Consider the following 19,125-nt stretch of genomic DNA (forward strand, 5'->3'; position numbering starts at 1 on the left):
CACAGATCCTTTGTTCCTTTTTCTTCTTCCCTTAGTTACATTTTCCTTCACCCTTTTCAAATGTGTAAGTGATTGTCCTCTGTGAGCCTGCTGTGCAAAGAGCCTGTGTTAAGGTTGAAGAATATTCACAAGTGTGCACACACCATGCTCCGTGTCTCTTGGACACGGGTAGAGCAGTGTATTGCAAACTGTACGTTGTAGTTTGAATCAGTAATAGGTTATGAAAGCAATTTAAAGAATAATTACAGAATTTCTTAAAACATGGAATGGACTGGAATGGGACAGGGCAGAACACAATTAAAAAAAATCAGAGAGCATCGCATGCGCTGACAGCCTTCCATATTCATGGGTTTTGCATCCGTGGATTCAACCGGATTGAACACATAGGACTGATTGTATTTACTGCATGAAGGCCATGCCATTTTATAGAAGGGATTTGAGCATCAGTGGACTTTGGTATCCGTGGGGGCTTCCTGGAACCAATCCCCCTTGGATACTGAGGGAGAACTATATAAGAGTAAAGGGTTATTATTGTTTAATAAAACTTTCAATTTAGTAAGCGTGTGTGTGTGTGTATGTGTGTAGTAGGTTGCAATGTGAAATGTTACTTACTCTGGATCATAGTCAAAACACTTTGAAAGCCACTTTAATACAGGATATGAGATCCATCTGCACTCTTCATAATGGTGAAGTCTACTTCATCATCATATCCAAAGTCATACTCCTTCTTTATAATCCAGCATAGTGACAGCTAGCTTTTCCCTCCTACGGCAAAACACGCCATAATATAAGTTTTTGATAGTTCATGTGACTATTTTATTTAAGCTATTTTTATATTATTCTTTAACTACATGCTACTCTTAAAGTTTAAACAAAATCGTGAACCACACAGTTCACTGCATGCATGAACAGATCATAAAAATGATAATCTTCTTTTTAATTACAGTAGCAGCTAACCCCGATATGAGATTTAATATCTCACATGATCAGCAACTCACTTCCTTGCCACCAAGGCTGTTTGGTCAAGTAGGAGCAAAGACAGTCAAATAAAATTTTCAAATGAAGTAGATTTTAATCATATGCATGTACTACCTCAATCTGCACAATTATTCACGAATCTGACCTAAAGATTAGGAACTTTATCACAAGTTTTCTTTCGAGAAGTTTATTTAACTAAAAACACCTTATTGCATATATATTAAGCAATAAATGCAGATAAACTGATTGCAAGTAAATATCAAGATTTCCTTGGCAACCTCAAATAGCAAATCCATTTCTCCCACCATGTGGTAGTGGGATTTTATTTATTTCCTCCATTGGCTCTGAGAAGGAGCGTCCACTTGCTTCACTATTTAGCCCCAACACTCTCGGTTTTCCAGGCAGGTATTAAATCTTGGAATTCCTTCTACAATTTGTCTTGGCATAACTCTTATTTCTCATTTGTATTGGTACTTGATTTCACCTTTTTGATTGCTTGAGTTATGTTCTCTTCTCTTTTCCCTTTCTGGGACGATATAAGACAACGTGATTAAAGTCTCCATCTCTTTCTGTCTCAAAGAGAGGTCTCTCTACCCCATAGAATTCTCCAGTATCTTCATTGCCTGTTCAATCCTTACATCTCTACCTTCTTTTAAATTCTACTATGGTAGCCCTTAATATTACATGTGTGTGTGTGTACACAATACTGTTATGTTCTTTAAAAAAGCAAAATAATGAATTTATCATGGCTATTTCTGATTATCATCACCAGCATTCAATAATCTGGGCTATGTTTGCAGAAATGATATGCTGTTCTGTTGATTTTCAGGTGATTTAAGAAGTTTAAAGTTGCACATTTTTTATTCATGGCTAAAAATATTCAGCAATGTGACTCGCCTCAACTTCAAACACCATAACAAACATGGATTTTCAATATGGCTCCGAAGAGACAACAGTGATAATTGTTTAAACACATATTGAAAAACAATATTTTGCATAGGTAAGAATTGGAACAAACGTGTCAGTGGGGTACAAAGTTAATTTGATATATGAATAGAACATACACAGATCTGAGCAAATAATAATTTACTCTGGACAAACATGATTGTCAGCAGAACACTCTGCCCTGTTGCCAGTGTACTAGACCTGGCTGCTTGGACATTGTGAAGGAGCACTAAGGAGAGCATTTGCACACAGCAGCTAAAGTTCTGAAGACAGAGTTGACACAAGGACAGTGCTTTGATAGAATTTAATATTCAGAGAACAATGTGGTCTCAGATCTGAGATCAGTAATTCTCCAGCCAGCGTGCGGGACTCAGTTCCTGGAGGAGAATTCACCTGTGCTCTGCCACTACAAATACCCTTGCTGCACTCTTGTTTCCTCTGTGAAGTCTTCTCACGCCACTCAGGTGAGTGCTCTGACCCTGGCTCTGCTGGCTTCAGATTTTTATTTCCTTGTAAATTAATGTGTGGTATTCTTTAACTTCTACTTTTACCACAAGTGTTTTTATGGGTTGAACTGTATTCTGCAAAAAGATACGCTCCAGTCCAAATCCCCAGTACTTTTGAATGTGATCTTCCTTAGAAATAGAGTCTTCGCAGACATAATCAAGAGAGGTCACACTGGAGTAACATAGACACTAAATCCAATATGACTAGTGTCCTTATAAGAAGAGGAAAAGGGACACAGACACACAGGAAGAACACCGTGCAAGAATGGAGGTAGAGATGGGAGTGATGCAGCTTCAAGTCAAGGAAATCAAGGATTATCAGCATCACCAGAAGCTAAGAGAAAAGCATGGAACAGATTCTTTCCTAGAGCCTTCAGAGAGAGCAGGGGCTTGTTGACACCTTTATTTCAGACTTCGAGCCTTCAGAACAAAACCGTAAGATAATAAATCTCTGTTGTTTTGGCCCCCACCCCCACCCCTGGTTTGTGTACTTTGTTATGGCAGCCCTAGGAAACTAGCGCAGGTGTGCATTTATACAACATACTAACTTTATTTGCTCTTCTCATTGATCTGTATGGTTCTGCAGCATGTGTGAGAAGGTTAGGATTAAGCAACTGCCCTTATTCTACAGGAACTCAGAATTTTGACCACTTTTATAGTTGTATGGATAAGAAAGAGACAGTGGACTAAAACGACCAGTAGAGGACTGAATGGGGAGAATAAGAGAAAACAACAACAAAGAGAAGAAACAGCATGATAACTGGGAGCAGTGAAGTTGGGTTTCCTCTCTTCTGGAGGTGACAACTGAGAAGGTGACTAAAATTTGCTTTTTCTGGAACTTACAAGCTCAAGAATTATCGTGATTCTATCTGGGACACTTTATGGTCTTATCAGAATCTAATCTAGGGTCAAGCAGGAGAGGTTATGAGCAGCAGGTCCACGGACTCTCCAAGCCTTTGTTTTCTCTAATCTCAAAGTCAGTCTTGATTATGCCCTGTGTAGGTCAATGCCAGGACATGGGGAAAAGAATGCCCAGTCATCTGAAGGAGAAAATTGCTCTCACTAGGTTTTATCTTACTGCATTCTTTATTATTTGTCTAGAAGAGTTCCCCTTGGAACAATATCCTTGATAGCTCCCAGCATCTATTTCATGATCTACAAAATTTCAACTGGTTCCATTCCTATCTAAAATGATGCCTCCATTCCTGTCTCCTCTTCCTCTTTCATCTCAAACTCCTTATGCCTCATTTTATAAGCTAAGAAAAGCTCACCTGACTTATTACCCCTAAAGTACCAACTAAAATAAAGATTTCTCATAAAGACTTAATTAAATAAGGTATACAAGAGAGAAATTATTCCAAGCATATATTTTACATTTATTAACTTTCATTTAAAATTTCAATTTATGTGAGTATATGTTCATTTCACATTTTTAACGTGATTTCTCTTTCTCTCTCTCATTCTCTATCTTTGATGTTTAATAGAAATAATTTTAGCTACAGAAAATTAAAAGATAATCCCGTAACATATTTGTGAACTGTGGTGTTTTGTGTGTGTGTGTGTTTGTGCTTGCGCGTGGATTTAAAAGACAGACAATTTACCAATTCAGAATTTAAAACTTCGCTAATCCTGCCATGAACACCTTCATCAAGAACTTTTTGGTAAATCAACGTTTAGACAGCATATTCAGAAATGCCACAAATTAAAAGCACATGTATTAACTATTATGTGGCACAAGACCATGCTGTACACATTCTACCAGCACACAATATTATTTAATTCTATTTACTTTGTCAGATAGATGTATTTATATCTACTGAGACACAAAAATGAAGATACTTTCCTGGGCTATAGAACCAACAAGAGAAAAAACAGAAATGCGAATTCAGGTCTATATGACAACAAGTCTACGTTCTTTCTATTCTCCTATCTTACTATCAGATGCACAGTAAACATTCACACACATACAACACACAAACACACACAAACTACATACATACCAATCATTAAGAACATTGACTCAAGAGTTAGTTTCCTTAGATTGAAATCACAGCTCCATGTATTAACTATGCCTCCTCGGGCAAGTTAATTAATTTTTATGTGGCTCACTGTCTTCATCTATAAAATGGGGTTCACAATAGTATGTTCTTAGCAGGAGTGCTGTAAACATTAAATGAGTTAATATATCTGCAGTATTTTGAAAGTATCTGCCACGTAGTAAGTATAAAAATTAGTACTATCTTATTCATACACCAGCAATAAGCTGTATTATTCACATAAACATAAATATTTATGTGTGTGTGTATATCATAGAATCATCATGATAGTGATTATATAAACCATGAAATACAAAGTGTCCAATTTTATTGTCAATATAAATATGCTCAATCTCAGCGTGATTTGAATTCAGCCTAATATCTATCCTTCTGTGTTTCAGCCTAGACTAACCATCAATGAGAAAATGAAATATAAGGAAATTATGACATATATATCAACAAGAATGAAAGAATCTCCATTATTTATCATTCAAACACAGGGCAAACTATTTGATAACACCTTTGCCATGTTTCTTGTTCCACATTCTTTTCCTTCAGGAAAAAGGTAAATTGCCAATTCAGAGCTCCAACTGCTATGCCAACTAATACTAATATATATCAGCTCTTGTTTTTACTCTCAGTCCAAAGACAGACTCACCCACAATATGAATAGCCAGTATAATTTATAATCTCTTGATTTAGTCCAAAATGTCCCAGGTGTCTGGCACCCAGAGCTTTAAGAGGATCTTTGAGGATTAGTCTGGTACATCTATCTTATCAGATACACTTCATGGTTGATGCATAAAAATTCTTAACAAAAGAGAAATGAAGCCTTGGGGCATATGGTTCAGGACTGTCCTCTGCACTATTAATGGACAAGTATCTTTGGTTCATTTCAGTGACCTTTCTTGGGCTTTTTCCTCTCCTTTCTTGCAGCAAAAGCACAGAATAGCAGCTCGTAACTGAGTAGAGGCAGGTTTTCTTAGCTGTCTTTACCGATTAAATATTCAGCCATAAGCAGATTAGAGTTGTGTCACTTTACACGATCAAATGAATCAGAGACTTTAAGTCAGACATAGGAAAGGCCAAGATAAGTGAATGAAAATTGTCCCCTGAAACAGAGGCTGTAGACCTGGTGTTCTCCAAGGTCCCTTGATGCTCTGATGCAGCATTAGCAGTATTAGCTTTGGGAAACAGTAATGCAGTAGTGATGGTTTAAATCAGGCACCACAGATTCAGGCTGAACTCTACTGCTCACGGTACTTCACTCTGCAACTCTACAGCAGCCTGGCTTAAACTCTCCCCAAGTGACCTTGTTAAGCATGACATTTCTGACTGTCGAACTTAAGAGAATTTTGTTTACAACATCATAAGTGCAATTATTTTGATACTAGCTGTGATAAAATCTTCAAGTGAATTATCATTTAAAAAGTCTTTCTGAAAAGTAAAGGCAGGAAAGTTTTGAAAAATCTACAAAGTTGTAGAGACACTATATACTTGATACCGAACAATTCTTACAAGTCATGTCACACATGAGGACTTTTATTAGTCACCAGAGAGAGATTGGGGCCATCGGTTGAATTCCATGGATAAGCTACTTTATTCCGTACACCCAGTTATTAACTTTTGGACTACAGAAATTTGCATTTTGGACTTCTCTGCGCTCCATTATATATTTATTTCCCAAAATATAGGCCTGAATAATATTTACCAAAGCACAGACCTTCCAATACCTGTAAAATAAGATGGTTTTTAATATATGTAGCAGATCTTGGCAGGGCTCCCACCATATCAGACCTGTCAGTACTCCCTCACCTCATTTCCAGGTTTTCTATGTTTGTATACCTGAAAGCATTTTTGCTGAAACCTTAGAAGTTTAGGACAGAAAGGCAAGCCAGAAATACAGGACAATTAACACCTCCCTGAGAGCTGCTCTCAACCAATATTTCCAGAAACTGGTGGGTAAATACCCCAGCCTGTTCTTGCTATAAGTAGATAAATCACAGCCATGCGCTTTGCAGCATTTCCCAGGGGGACTAAGTTTCAGTTACCACTGTGGAAGCTGGCTGTCATCCTTCCATTATTTCACTTCTCTTCTTCTCTTCCAGTTCCACACACTTTCTAAATAAACTACTTGCATTCTAATTCTGCTCCTGGAAGAACCAAAATTTAGACAATGTGCATCTACATTCCTTAAATAAACATTTGCTAAGCATCTTGTACGTCCTAGTACCTAGAAATAAAGCAGTCAACAAAATGGTCAGAAAGTCCCAGCTTTAATGGAAGTTTCAATTCTGGTGGATAAAAACAGGAAGAAAAGATAATGAAGGAGGGAAGGAAGGAGGGAGGGAGGGAGGAAGGAAACACAGACATGAATGTGTGTGTGAGAGTGAGTGTGTGTGTGTATGTGATAGAAAGAGAGAGAGAGAACAAAGGGATAGGAAGTTAAGGGAGTGCAGAGGATGGGGAATGGAGTAATGATGGTCAGGGAAGACCTCATTGATAAGATGATATTGGAATAGAGATTGAAGAAAATGAACAGACTACTCATGTGGGTGTTGCTGGTACAAGAAATGTTCCAGGCTTAGAAAACAGTGGTGCAAGGATCCTAAATCAGAAATATGCCTGATGTTCTAGATGACCATCAAGGAGACCAACATGTCCGGAATGAAGTAAACAAGGAGAGTAACAAGAGGAAGTCAGGGAATATTTTGTAGGGACAGCTTAAGGACTTTTGTTTATATGGTGAATGAAATGAGAAGCCACAGAAGGTTCTGATAAGAGGAGCACTGTGATCTGACTTAAGTTTTAACACCACCACTGGCAGCATGGAGAACAGCCTGCGGGATTCGGGGCACATTTTGACAGCAGAACCAACAGGTTTTGCTAATGGAGTGTAAATGAGGTGGGAAAGACAGAGAGGATTCAGGCATAATCCTAAGGTTTTTGATCTCAGTAGCTGGATGGCAGGAGATAAGGGAAACTACAGAAGGAATTTGATCATGGGCATGTTCAGTTTAGGCTCTATTTGAAATCCAAGTAAACAAGATGAGTATACAGGCAGACATAAGAATCTAGAATTTCTTAGGAGTCAAGGGCTGGAGATGTACATTCAAGAGTTGTCAGCACTCAGATGTAACTTGAAAGCCATAAGACTTGATGAAATCGTTTGGAGAGACAGAAGAGACGACTTCTGAGGACTAAGCCCTGACCACTCCAACATCCACAGGTCTGGATGATGAGCATGAATTAGCAAAGGATATCGAGAAGAAGCAGGGAATGAAGCAGCAAGAGGTCCATAACAGAACTGCATGTACTTTTGTCTACTTTTCTGCAAATTACAAACTTTCTAAAATGCACATATATTCCTGTTATTTAAAAAAATGACACAGGGGCCAGCCCAGTGGCACAGCGGTTATGTTCACACATTCCACTTCCCATGGCACCGCCTGGCAAGCCATGCCGTGGCAGGCGTCCCACATATAAAGTAGAGGAAGATGACCACGGATGTTAGCTCAGGGCCAGTCTTCCTCAGCAAAAAGAGGAGGATTGGCAGCAGATGTTAGCTCAGGGTTAATCTTCCTCAAAAAAAAAAAAAAAAGAAAGAAACAGGCAAATTTTTTTGCTCCAAAAATAGCTAAAATACATCAAATTTTTTGGCTAAAATCCACAACAATTTTCTTATTTATTATATAACCTAATATTACTACTCAATAAGAAATCAGAGAAATTTTTTCCATGAATTAAGTTATAGACTGTATGTATTCAGATTTCTTTAAAATGGATATCACTAGAGAATGTATGAAGCTAAAGTTGAGATAAATGTGGTTAACTCCAAATTGCAATGTACATAAGAATCATCTGGTAGGCTAACTCAAAAAAACTATATATAAAAAATATATATATATATATGAATATATATTTCAAGAGGTCCAACAAGGAATCTGCATTTTAAATAAGACTCCTGAGAATTTTCACTTTACAGATGAAAAAAACAAAAGAGAGTCTTAGAGGGATTAAGTTATGGCAGTTCTCACAGCTACTAAATGGTGAAATTGGTATCAGAATGCAGACAAAAAAGCAAAATACATAACTAAATATTAAAGAAACACATTATTCTTTTAGAATTAACAGAATTATTTAAAATAAGAACGGTATGATCAACATGATCCGAAAATTCCAAACGAGGACCAGCACCAGTGGCTTAGTGGTTGAGTTTGGCATGCTTTGGTTTGGCAGCTGGGCGTGGACCTACACCACTCGTCAGTGGTCATGCTGTGGCAGCAGTTCACACACAAAACAGAGGAAGATAGGCCATAGCTGTTAGCTCAGGGCAAATCTTCCTCAGCAACAAAGAGGAAGATTGGCAAGAGATGTTGGCTTAGGGTGAATATTCCTCAGCAAAAAAAAAAAAAAGAAATTCAAATGAAACCACTAGCTTTATAAGGAATAAGTAGTGTAATGGAAAAGGAGGAAGGGTCTGTGATTTTGTGTCCAAACTCTCCCACTAATTAATTATGTGGCAATAAGAAAATTATGCAACCTACCTAAGACTTAATCTCTTCATCTATAAAATGAAAACAGCATCTATCCTCACAGTATTCACACTGGTTTCAAAACACAACTAACACATTGATTTTTTAATCTAGAATGTTCTGCAGATATAAGTACAAAGTCATCCCTATGTCTTTCATATGTGTACACTAAATTTACATTACTGTACATATATAAAATATAATTATTAGAAGCAAAAGTAAACACTTCCAAATAAGTGGATGAAAACCAAATAGCAACTTATGTTCAGAGCTGAATGTGAGCACCATTTATGGGTGGGTGGATTTCTTCTTCAGTAGTCCCAGTCAGAGTTATCTTCATACTTTGTTCTAGCACCTACTGGGACACATTCATCACTATCTCTAGGGTCTAAGAATTGGCATCCTTATCTTCCCCCTCTTAGTCATTAGAAGAGACAAGCTTCACTCAATTAGACGCAGTGAGAAGGATCTTCTTGTCTTCTGTAGGTCTATCCTAAGATATGTACAGTTGTGAAAGATGAACAGAAAAAATTACTCAAGAAGTAATGGTCACAGAGATATTCCAGCAAATATGTCTCCAGAAACATCAGAAAGGTCACCAAGGCATTATCAATTTCATAAAACATTGAAAATATAAATTAATTTAATAATTGGCCCTGATCCCTTGGCTACTGATCACTGACCAGAACTTTAAATTATTATCCATCATCTACATAGACATACTTTGTGTCTATACTTGGTAAACAAATCAGCCTTACTTCCTTTAGCATTTTACTATTCATTTGCCACATTTTTTTTAAGAAACGTCATACCTCATGAAGTAATTCTTCATATAAAGGCATTAGTTAACATCTATTCACTAGCTAAGAAACAGGAAGTTACTTTTTAATGTATTCAACCAACATAAATGTCAATGGCACAATCTGTAAACAGTACTGAAAATCTATAGGGAAAAAAGACAAGAAAAAATAATGGTAGTAATGACAATATTAGTTCACCTTTATCAGTGCTAACTATGTGTCAGACACTATGATAAGTACTTTGGCTGTATCATTCAATGTAATGTTCAAAACAACTTAAGAAGTATTATTTAATCATGCATACTTAGGGAAACAGAATTAAAGAACTTAAACAACTGCCCAAGTTCAAGTAGTTAGTAAATGGTGAGCCAGATTTTCATCACAGGTGAACCAACTCCAGAATTTGCACTGTTAACCACTCTAGCTTACTGTCTCCAGTTGAGCTCTATTGTTATTTTTCATGTGTTAGAGGATGTTATCATTGTAACATTGGTAGCTAACAAAATGGTAAATAATATTAAACATTTGTAGCATTATCATTACTATTCCTAGTAACAAAGATACAATTAGGACCTTTCCTAAGTACAAAAAATAGAAAAATCCAACATTAGCTTTAACAAAAACAAACTTCATGAAAGTTTTTTTTTAAAATTCAATTTCACATATACCTAGTAACTGAAAGTTTTTTATTTGAAGTAAGTGAAACAAAATATCCACTTTTATTCTTAGTCACCCGAAGTTCTCTCTCATACGTTTGGTATTGAAGAGTGAATAAATCTGTCCATATTATATCTTGATCCTCTGGAAATCATCTGTAATTTTAGGATACCACGAAAGGATCTTTTCTGTTAGCGAAAGATATTATGTTCAGGATAAAATCTCTATATTTCATCCAGTTTGTCTTCTTGCTTCCCAAAAGTTCTTAATTTCAGCCATCCCAAGATGACTACAGTTAAAAGAGCTTTTGGCAAGGGAAGCCTTAGACACAGGTTTTAGATCACTTCTCCCCAACCTAGTTGGTGAAATGGGAAAATCTTGAATTGACTGCAATCATCCTGTTAATACACAGAGAGGGAGAAGCCATTTATTCAGCCAGATTCTTCTAACGTCAATTGTTCCCCAGAGTGAAATACAGGCACTTTGAGAAACTCATTCACTTTTTCAGACCTCTTGGGAAGTTTGCAAAAACTGCTCCAAAGTGCTAAATGGCACCCCAGTGAGCTCTGAAAATGCATGTACCTAACAAAGTCCCCAACCCGCTTTTCAAATGTAGCTTATATTTTAGGGGGAGCATCTAATTTAATATTTTTTTATGAGTTTCTCTTGGTGGCTCACTTGATAGCTCTTTAGTTGCTATAGCTATAAAATGATCTAGATTAGCATAGAGCATCCCAAGATAGTAATGTAAAGAACCCTAAAACGTTTTCAACAATGGTGCAATTCCTTAGACTATGAAACATGGAAATATAGCCACTTGAGTGCTGATGCCTTTGAAATATAATGCTATGGGAACTTTGCTTTCATTGTGGGAAAGAACAAAAACTCATAATTAACTTGTAGTCCAGTGGTTGACAAAATGAAAAGGCCCTCAGCCCCAGATTCAGTTAACATACTTATCATATCCTTCTTGAAGTGCAGAAATATATTGGCTCGTGTTTAAATAAATCTCATATTTCTAGTGGGAGAACAGAAATTTCTTATATATGAAACATCTTATATATGGATGTCCATGATATATTTTCACTAAGGAAAATACTATAATAGCCAAATTTTATATGTAGTGACTAATATATTCTCAACTATCTAGACAGCTTAATACTAATATTCATTCCTTATCAGTCACTTCATCCCCTTACTAATTCTCCTTTATATTCCCCTCAAAATCTTTATTGCTTACTTGACTTCCTGACATTTAACATCCTGTTATTCATTCTTTCTTAATTTCCCCTCTCTGCTCTCAATTTCCTTCTCTCTTTTTAACCACGTGTAAGTACAAATTCAATAATTTTTCCCCAGTCATTACCTCCATAAAATTGATGACCTACTATGAGCTATGCAGCATATATGAGATGAGGTCTATGTTTCTTATTTCCTTCACATCTTTAAAGATGATCATAGGAAAATACGGTACAGTTAAATCCATGTGAATGAGTCTTTACCACCACCATGCCTGGCAATTCAAATTTCATGCCGAAGCCACAATGAAATGGATGTAAATAATTGAAATTTCTTGTCCCAAAGACTCCCCAGAGCAAACTGTCACTGGGTCAGGCTGGACCAGATGACATCACAGCAATAGACTATTCTGGGTTAGCACCTTAGAACTACTCTAGTTCTAGGTGTCGTTGCTATAAAATAATAATAGATACTGTAATATCAACTTGTATTTGAATGGTGCTTTATGTTCTTCAAAACACTATTGCATATATCTTTTCATATCCTGTTCATAACACTGTGAAATAACAGTAAGTGATTCAGAGGAAAAAAAATCCTGTATATTACAGCTACCTTTTATACAAGGAAACAAAGACCAAAAAAGAATAAGTGACTTGCTCAAAACCCAATTAATAACTATAGCCTCAACCCAAATTCCGGTCAAATGTTGCTAATAAAATGCTGCTGTGTGTCTGATTTACACAATCACACAAATATAACAGAATAGGAATTATCAAGACAGTTGGGAGGTGAAGTGGAGCTTGTGTACGATGGTTGTACTTGTCAGGAGGAAGGAGGGAGCAGAGCATGCACCATGGGTGAGTAGTATGCATGTAAAAAAAAGTCATGACACCAAAATAAACAAATGGGACTATATCAGACTAAAAAGCTTCTGCAAGACAAAGGAAACCAGGAACAAAATGAAAAGACAACCCACCACCTGGGAGAAAATATTTGCAAATCATATATCCAACAAGGGATTAATTTCCAAAATATATAAAGAACTCATACAACTCAACAACAACAAAAAAACCTAATCAAAAACTGGAGAGAGGATATGAATAGACATTTTTCCAAAGAAGATATACAGATGGTCAACAGGCACATGAAAATATGTTCAACATCACTAATTATTAGGGAAATGCAAAACAAAACTACAATGAGATATCACCTTAAACCCTCCAGAATGGCTATAATTAACAAGACAAGGAATAACAAATGTTAGAGAGGATGTGGAGAAAAGAGAACCCTGATACACTGGGTGAGAATGCAAACTGGAGCAGCCACTATGAAAAACAGTATGGAGATTTCTCAAAATATTAAAAATAGAAATACCATATGACCCAGCTATCCCACTACTGGGTATTTATCCAAAGAACATGAAATCAACAATTCAAAGAGATTTATGCATCCGTATGTCCACTGCAGCATTAATCACAATAGCCAAGACATGGAAGCAACCGAAGTATCCATCGACGGATCAATGGATAAAGAAGATGCAGTATATATATATATATATATATAAATATATATATGCAAGGAATATGACTCAGCCATAAAAAAGACAAAATCGTGTCATTTACGACAGCTTGGATGGACCTTGAGGGTATTATGTTAAGTGAAATAAGCCAGAAAGAGAGGACAAACACCGTATGATTTCACTCTTATATGGAAGATAAACTAACACATGGATAAAGAGAACAGATTAATGGTTACTAGAGGGGAGTGCGAAAGAGGTAAAGGGACACATATGTCTAATAATGGATAAAAACTAGACTATTGGTGGTGAACATGATGCAGTCTGTAAAGAAACAGACACATGATGTACACCTGAAATTTACACAGTTATACACTAATATGACGACAATCAAATATTTTTTTTAAAAAGTCACGACCCTCTGATTAATTTCTTGCTTTCACCTTATTTCTCTAACATCTTTTAACCAGGGTCTTAACACTCATTCTGACTCAAATTATCATAAAGAAACAAAAGGAAACCGTTTTTAAGAATGTGCACCATCCCTATGTTTCTTGCATTATTCACAGTAGCCAACATATGGCAGCAATCTAAATGTCCATTGACAGATGAATGGATAAAGGAAATGTGATATATAAATATATTTGAATGTTATTCAGCCTTAAAAAAGAAGGAAATCCTTCCAGCCGCAACAACATGGATGGATCTAGAGGATATTATGCTAAGTGAAATAAGCCAAACACAGAAAGTAAATAATGCATGATCTCACTTATAATGTGGAATCTAAAATAATAAAACACATAAAAGCAGAGAGTAGAATGGTGGTTGCCAGGGCCTAGGGGGTAGGGGAAGTGGGGAGGTGTCAGTCAAATGGTACAAAGTTTCAATTATGCAAAATAATTAAATTCTGGAGATCGACTACTTAAAACAGGAGTATGTCGCACTGCTCCCCCTCTACTCACCCTTGCTACGCTTCTCATCTTATCAACTGTCTAGTAGTTTGTAAGGATGGTTCCCTGGTCTGTTTGGGGAATATGACTCAACCCACATGAATCAGCAGGAGAATCTGGAGTCCTCTTGGCTTAATAATTCTTGAAAGTTCTAGCAAAATATTAAATTCTGCATATGTGCTTAAACACTTAACACATACCTCCTGCATCGTTGTCTCTATCGGGAGTCAGGAACTTTTTTTTCTATAAAGGACCAGACAGTAAATATTTTAAGCTTTGCAAATCATAAGGTCCTGGTTGCAACTATTCAACTCTGCCATTATAGTACAAAAGCGGCTATAGACAATATCTAACGAACGACTGTGGCTGTGTTTCAATAAAATGTTATTTATAAAACAGGTGGTAGGCCAAATTTGGCTGATGGACCATAATTTGCTGACTGCTGATGTATATAAAGTCACTGCCAACAAGAGTACATTTTTCTCCATCAGGACAAACTATAGATTTTTTAAAAATAGGTTAACACTTGCAGAAGGTCTGGATTCCTCCTCTATTTGAAGAGTCTCATACTGATTTCTGGCTTCAGAGGGTAGGTGCCAGCTTACATTACCATCCTCAGCTAGAAGTGCCAATTACCATTTATGTTATTAGGATTTCTTAGTTTTGAAATTTCTATGTAGTGTTTCCTCCACTAAATCTATAATTTTTATTCTGTCTCATAGGCTAATATACACAAAAGAATTCCTCAAGCCCCTTCACCATGTTCTCAAGCCTGGCCGCCATATTACCTTTATAACACACAGTGGTCAGTTCAACTTTCCTAACTTCCAGCTTTCTATTCTCTTCCTATATGCACCACCCCAATCCTTAATACTGTGCCATGCCTAACTTATTTATATCAGTAATTCTTGTTAAAATATTATACTTCAGAGTTTCTGGCTCTGGCATATAAATTCTGTGTCAAATAATTAGGCTCTTCCAAGAAATTCTTTATTTGTTGAATTTTCAAACCTACAACATAGGTAAAGTGCCTACTAGGCAGTGCTGGGCATATTGTATTCACTGGCTTCCTTCAAATAGCGTTGTCACTATGCTGCAAACTAGTGGATTTCCCAGAGAGGAAGGGAGCAAAATGGACAGTGATGCTCATCAGCCACTCAGTTCAGGGGTTTTCAGCTGAGTAAACCATAACTCTGCTAACACTGAGACCTTCCATCAAATGATTCCTGTGGGCTTCGTCCTTCACAATGTACATACTGACTAGGTGCACTAAAGTAGAAGGTCTAAATGTTTGAAATTATAGTAGCTTCTTTTCAGCTCTCTACCTTAGATCACCATGGAAATAAAAAATACCAGCCAACAAAACATTTTATACTTTTACTCAAGCAAAACTGTCAGCAAGAGAGAAAATAGACAAGCGTAGTGATTTTCAACTAGTAAAGAATTTCAGGATTCATAACCTGCTGACAAATATCACAATTTTTATATTACCTCAAACTCTCAGGCCAAGAAGAAGCATCTGCAACCACTTCATAAATATCTCCCAATCTTATTTCTGAGGGATATCTTTTTTCATAAATCTATTTTTTTAAATGGCATTAAATGTTAAAGGATTAGCTTCATATTAAAATGGATGCAACAACTGACCAATAAAACTGAATAACTCAAAAACCCAACTATTTATCCCTTCTACATCTCTTCAGCGGCTGCAGCTCACTTGTGTTTTTGTGCTTTCGTCTGTGGCTTGTTTACATAGCTTTTGTGATCTTAATCTGCCAGGAATCCAAAACTAAGTCAAATAGTTGACACTATACTTCACCCCATCTCTCAACGTTTCTTAAACTCTAACTCTATTTATTTTGTGACCTGGTAAGATATAAGAATAGAAGCTTGGACATTCAAAACATATACATTTTGTTTCAACTTTCAAATATGTTGTTTTAAAAATTAATGAGGATCAATTTAAATAGCTTGCTTATTTATTTATTTGTATGTTGCTTGTTCATCATACTACCTAATTTGAAGAATCTGAGTTGTACTATACATATGATGAAATTGAAAAATATAAATAAATATATAAAAACAGAGCCAGAGAAAATCCTTATTTACACTGAAGTTTGAAACGAGAGGGAAATTCAAGAACAGCCACGTAAGACCATCATCCTACACAAGTTACTAAAGTTGTCTCAGAATTTGACTGTCAGCTTTCCAGAGTCAAAGCAAAACCAAAACATGATTTTCAGGTTTCTTCTGGGAAATATACTATTCATCAAGGGATTGAAAGAAGTGTGTGTCATTTCATAGTACCAGCAGTCATAGCGATAATACTAATAATTATGGAATATTATTATGTGCCAGTCACTGTTTTGCATACATTATATGCATTAACTCATTTAATCCTCACAATAACTCCAGAAAGCAGTCACTATTATCCCCATTTGATAGATGAGGAAATTGAGGACTAGAGGACAGAGAAGCTTAGTTATTTACTCAAGGTCCCTTAGCTGGTAGGTGGTTGAACTGAGTTTATGAACAAAGGTAGTCAACATCTGAAGAAATTAAATAGCATCTTTTTCACTTACATCTGAAAGAAATGCTTGAGGTCTTACATAGTGGACTGAAGGATATACTAAACGGAATCTCCAGCAACAACTGTGTAAAGCAAGGGTAATCAAAGGTTCCTTAAAGCATCTCTCTAGTCATGGAACAACTCAGCAGAAAAATCTGCAGGGACCATGTAGAGGCTTAAGTGGGACTAGGATGAGCAAAAAGACTTGAAGAGGCTCTTGAAACTGTTATTCCCTGAACTATGTGATCCTCATTGGTAATCTTAACTCAGATGCTAACTGTATTTAGACCAAGTCAAGTATAAAAATGATCTGAGAGGTATTAAGTACATAAAAAAATTCCATGGGTGTTGTTATATCTCAACAATTGTGCTGTCTTTCCACACATTAATTCAGACTTTTTTATCAAAAATAAAAAATAACTTAATACCCCATTTAAGCAATGTAAATAAAGCTTGGGATTAAAGAAGAAAAGAACACAGCACATAACACAGGGAATTGTTTTATTGCCATTGAAATGATAAATAGTAGTAACTTAAGGTTTAGACTCCAAACTATATTTTTCAGTGTTTGTGGTGAAGGGAGAAAAATACTATTTCTTCAGGGAATGCAGCCACATATACAATACATGTTACATTTGCAAACACATGGGTCTTATATTTCTTAGGAGAGAGTGGAAACTCCAGTCTTGAGTTTATTGGTTAACCTTATGCACACTTCCGTTATTTATGTGCCCCATTAATGCATGGTGGCATAATGAAAAGGTGGCCAAGGAATGCTTTAGCGAACCAATTATTTCCTCTTATGGTCTCCTCTCCAACTGATCACATTTTGTCTAGCGCAATTGGATAGTTCAGCCTAAGTCTGTCACTTACCCTGCTTATTGAAGAGCAGATGCCATCATTCTCATTACTATTATTTCATGGTCACTGGCACAGAACCTTGACCATGACAGGTGCTTGGGAAATGTTAGTGTCACTGGATTAAAGCAAACAACGGTCACTACCAAAATAGAGAACTTTGGGGGATATAGTCATGTTTCTAAGGAGTCATTACCAGATGTCTCCCTATTCTTTTTCTAAAGAATCAGAAAAGCTCAATCCATACTAAACATGTTGAATCCTATTCAATCAAAGAAGTTATGGAATTAAGCAAGAATGCTCAGTGGGGAGATTTTCAGTGTATTTGCTAGGATGACAAAAATCCCTGAGACAGAAGTTGCCAATTCAGCAACATATATACAGGGAAGAATGAACTAAGGGCAAGGAAGCACATGATGGCTAAAGGCATATGTTTAACGGCCATATGCTTTGCTGAGTTCTCCCTTTCACAGCTTAATGGTAGAGCCAGTATAAAACTCCACTCACACCTGAGTGCTTAAGGTAAAATGCAGAAATGGCTAACATATGCTCAAATAATTTAGACACTCATCTTCTTGGGCCTCTATATATCTCTAGCAAAAAAATGTAGTATGGAATCCAGGACACTGGAACTAATGAACCAAACTATGGAGGCAACAGTCAAACTCAAATATACCAGATAGTACTGAAACAGGTACATAAAAAAACAGAGCTCCTTTTAAACCAACAACATATGCAAAAACCTCAATCCTTTTTACTTCACAATCCATCCCCAGAAATAATGATTGTATTATCAGGTGGGTCTATTTCAACAGAAAGTATTTATTTCAGTTTACTTTGTCAGTTTACAGTAAGTATAGGCTTAGCTGAAAAGCTTTAAAAAAAAAAAAAAAACTTCTAGACTGTGGTTTTATTAACAGGTGAACCCTATTCTTATGTTTCTAATGGGCTAGAAAAGAGAGACAGCCAAGAATCCAAGCCCCATGTGGAAACAATATTCATCTTTAGAAGCAGTAATTCAATCAATTACTTGGCTGCAGGAAGCCAGAAGACAGACTCTGGTCACGGAAGACTTCACAGAAAAGTAGGAATAGAGCTGGACCTGTAAGAAATGGCATATCTTTCACTGAGAAAGGAGAAACAATAGGAGTAACAGCACAGAAGTGGGCATGACAATGGGAATTAAGGAAACCAATGGGTAGTGAGGATACTGGGCAATTTGAGGAAAGGGTGTGTTGGGGGGAAATGGGAAATATGGTTGCAACAGGCAATATATAAGCTTTATGGTAAGGCAGAGGAATTACAATTTAATTTAAGAAAAGTCAAGGAGGATGAAGATTTTAGGCAGAGGGATGAGAGCATGGAAGTGATCTTTTTTAAAGGAAGATTAGCCTAGTTATATGAATTGAAGGAAGAGAAATGAGCATCAATTAAGTTATCTCAGAGTTTCTTGTTCCAACACTGGCATATATGCAGTGATTTGCTGTGGCCTCTACCAGACTGTATCCTGCACAAGAACACAGAACATCTGGAACA

At 36.5% G+C, this 19,125-nt stretch overlaps 1 protein-coding gene across 6 annotated transcripts in view; it reads right to left on the reverse strand.

Annotated features, from left to right (window-relative positions):
• Nucleotides 1–19,125, reverse strand: part of LINGO2 (leucine rich repeat and Ig domain containing 2) — a 1,108,854-nt gene that overhangs the window by 917,025 nt on the left and 172,704 nt on the right. For 2 of the 6 annotated variants that reach the window (XM_070590586.1, XM_070590584.1), the window contains exon 1: nucleotides 613–765. The exons of the other annotated variants lie outside the window; for them this stretch is intronic. The gene's annotated coding sequence lies outside the window, so the exon portion shown is untranslated. Of the gene's footprint in view, nucleotides 1–612; nucleotides 766–19,125 lie in introns of those variants that run through there. 6 annotated transcript variants of the gene reach the window in all.

This window comes from Equus przewalskii, chromosome 22, assembly GCF_037783145.1.
Source record: "Equus przewalskii isolate Varuska chromosome 22, EquPr2, whole genome shotgun sequence".
Lineage (NCBI taxonomy): Eukaryota > Metazoa > Chordata > Mammalia > Perissodactyla > Equidae > Equus > Equus przewalskii.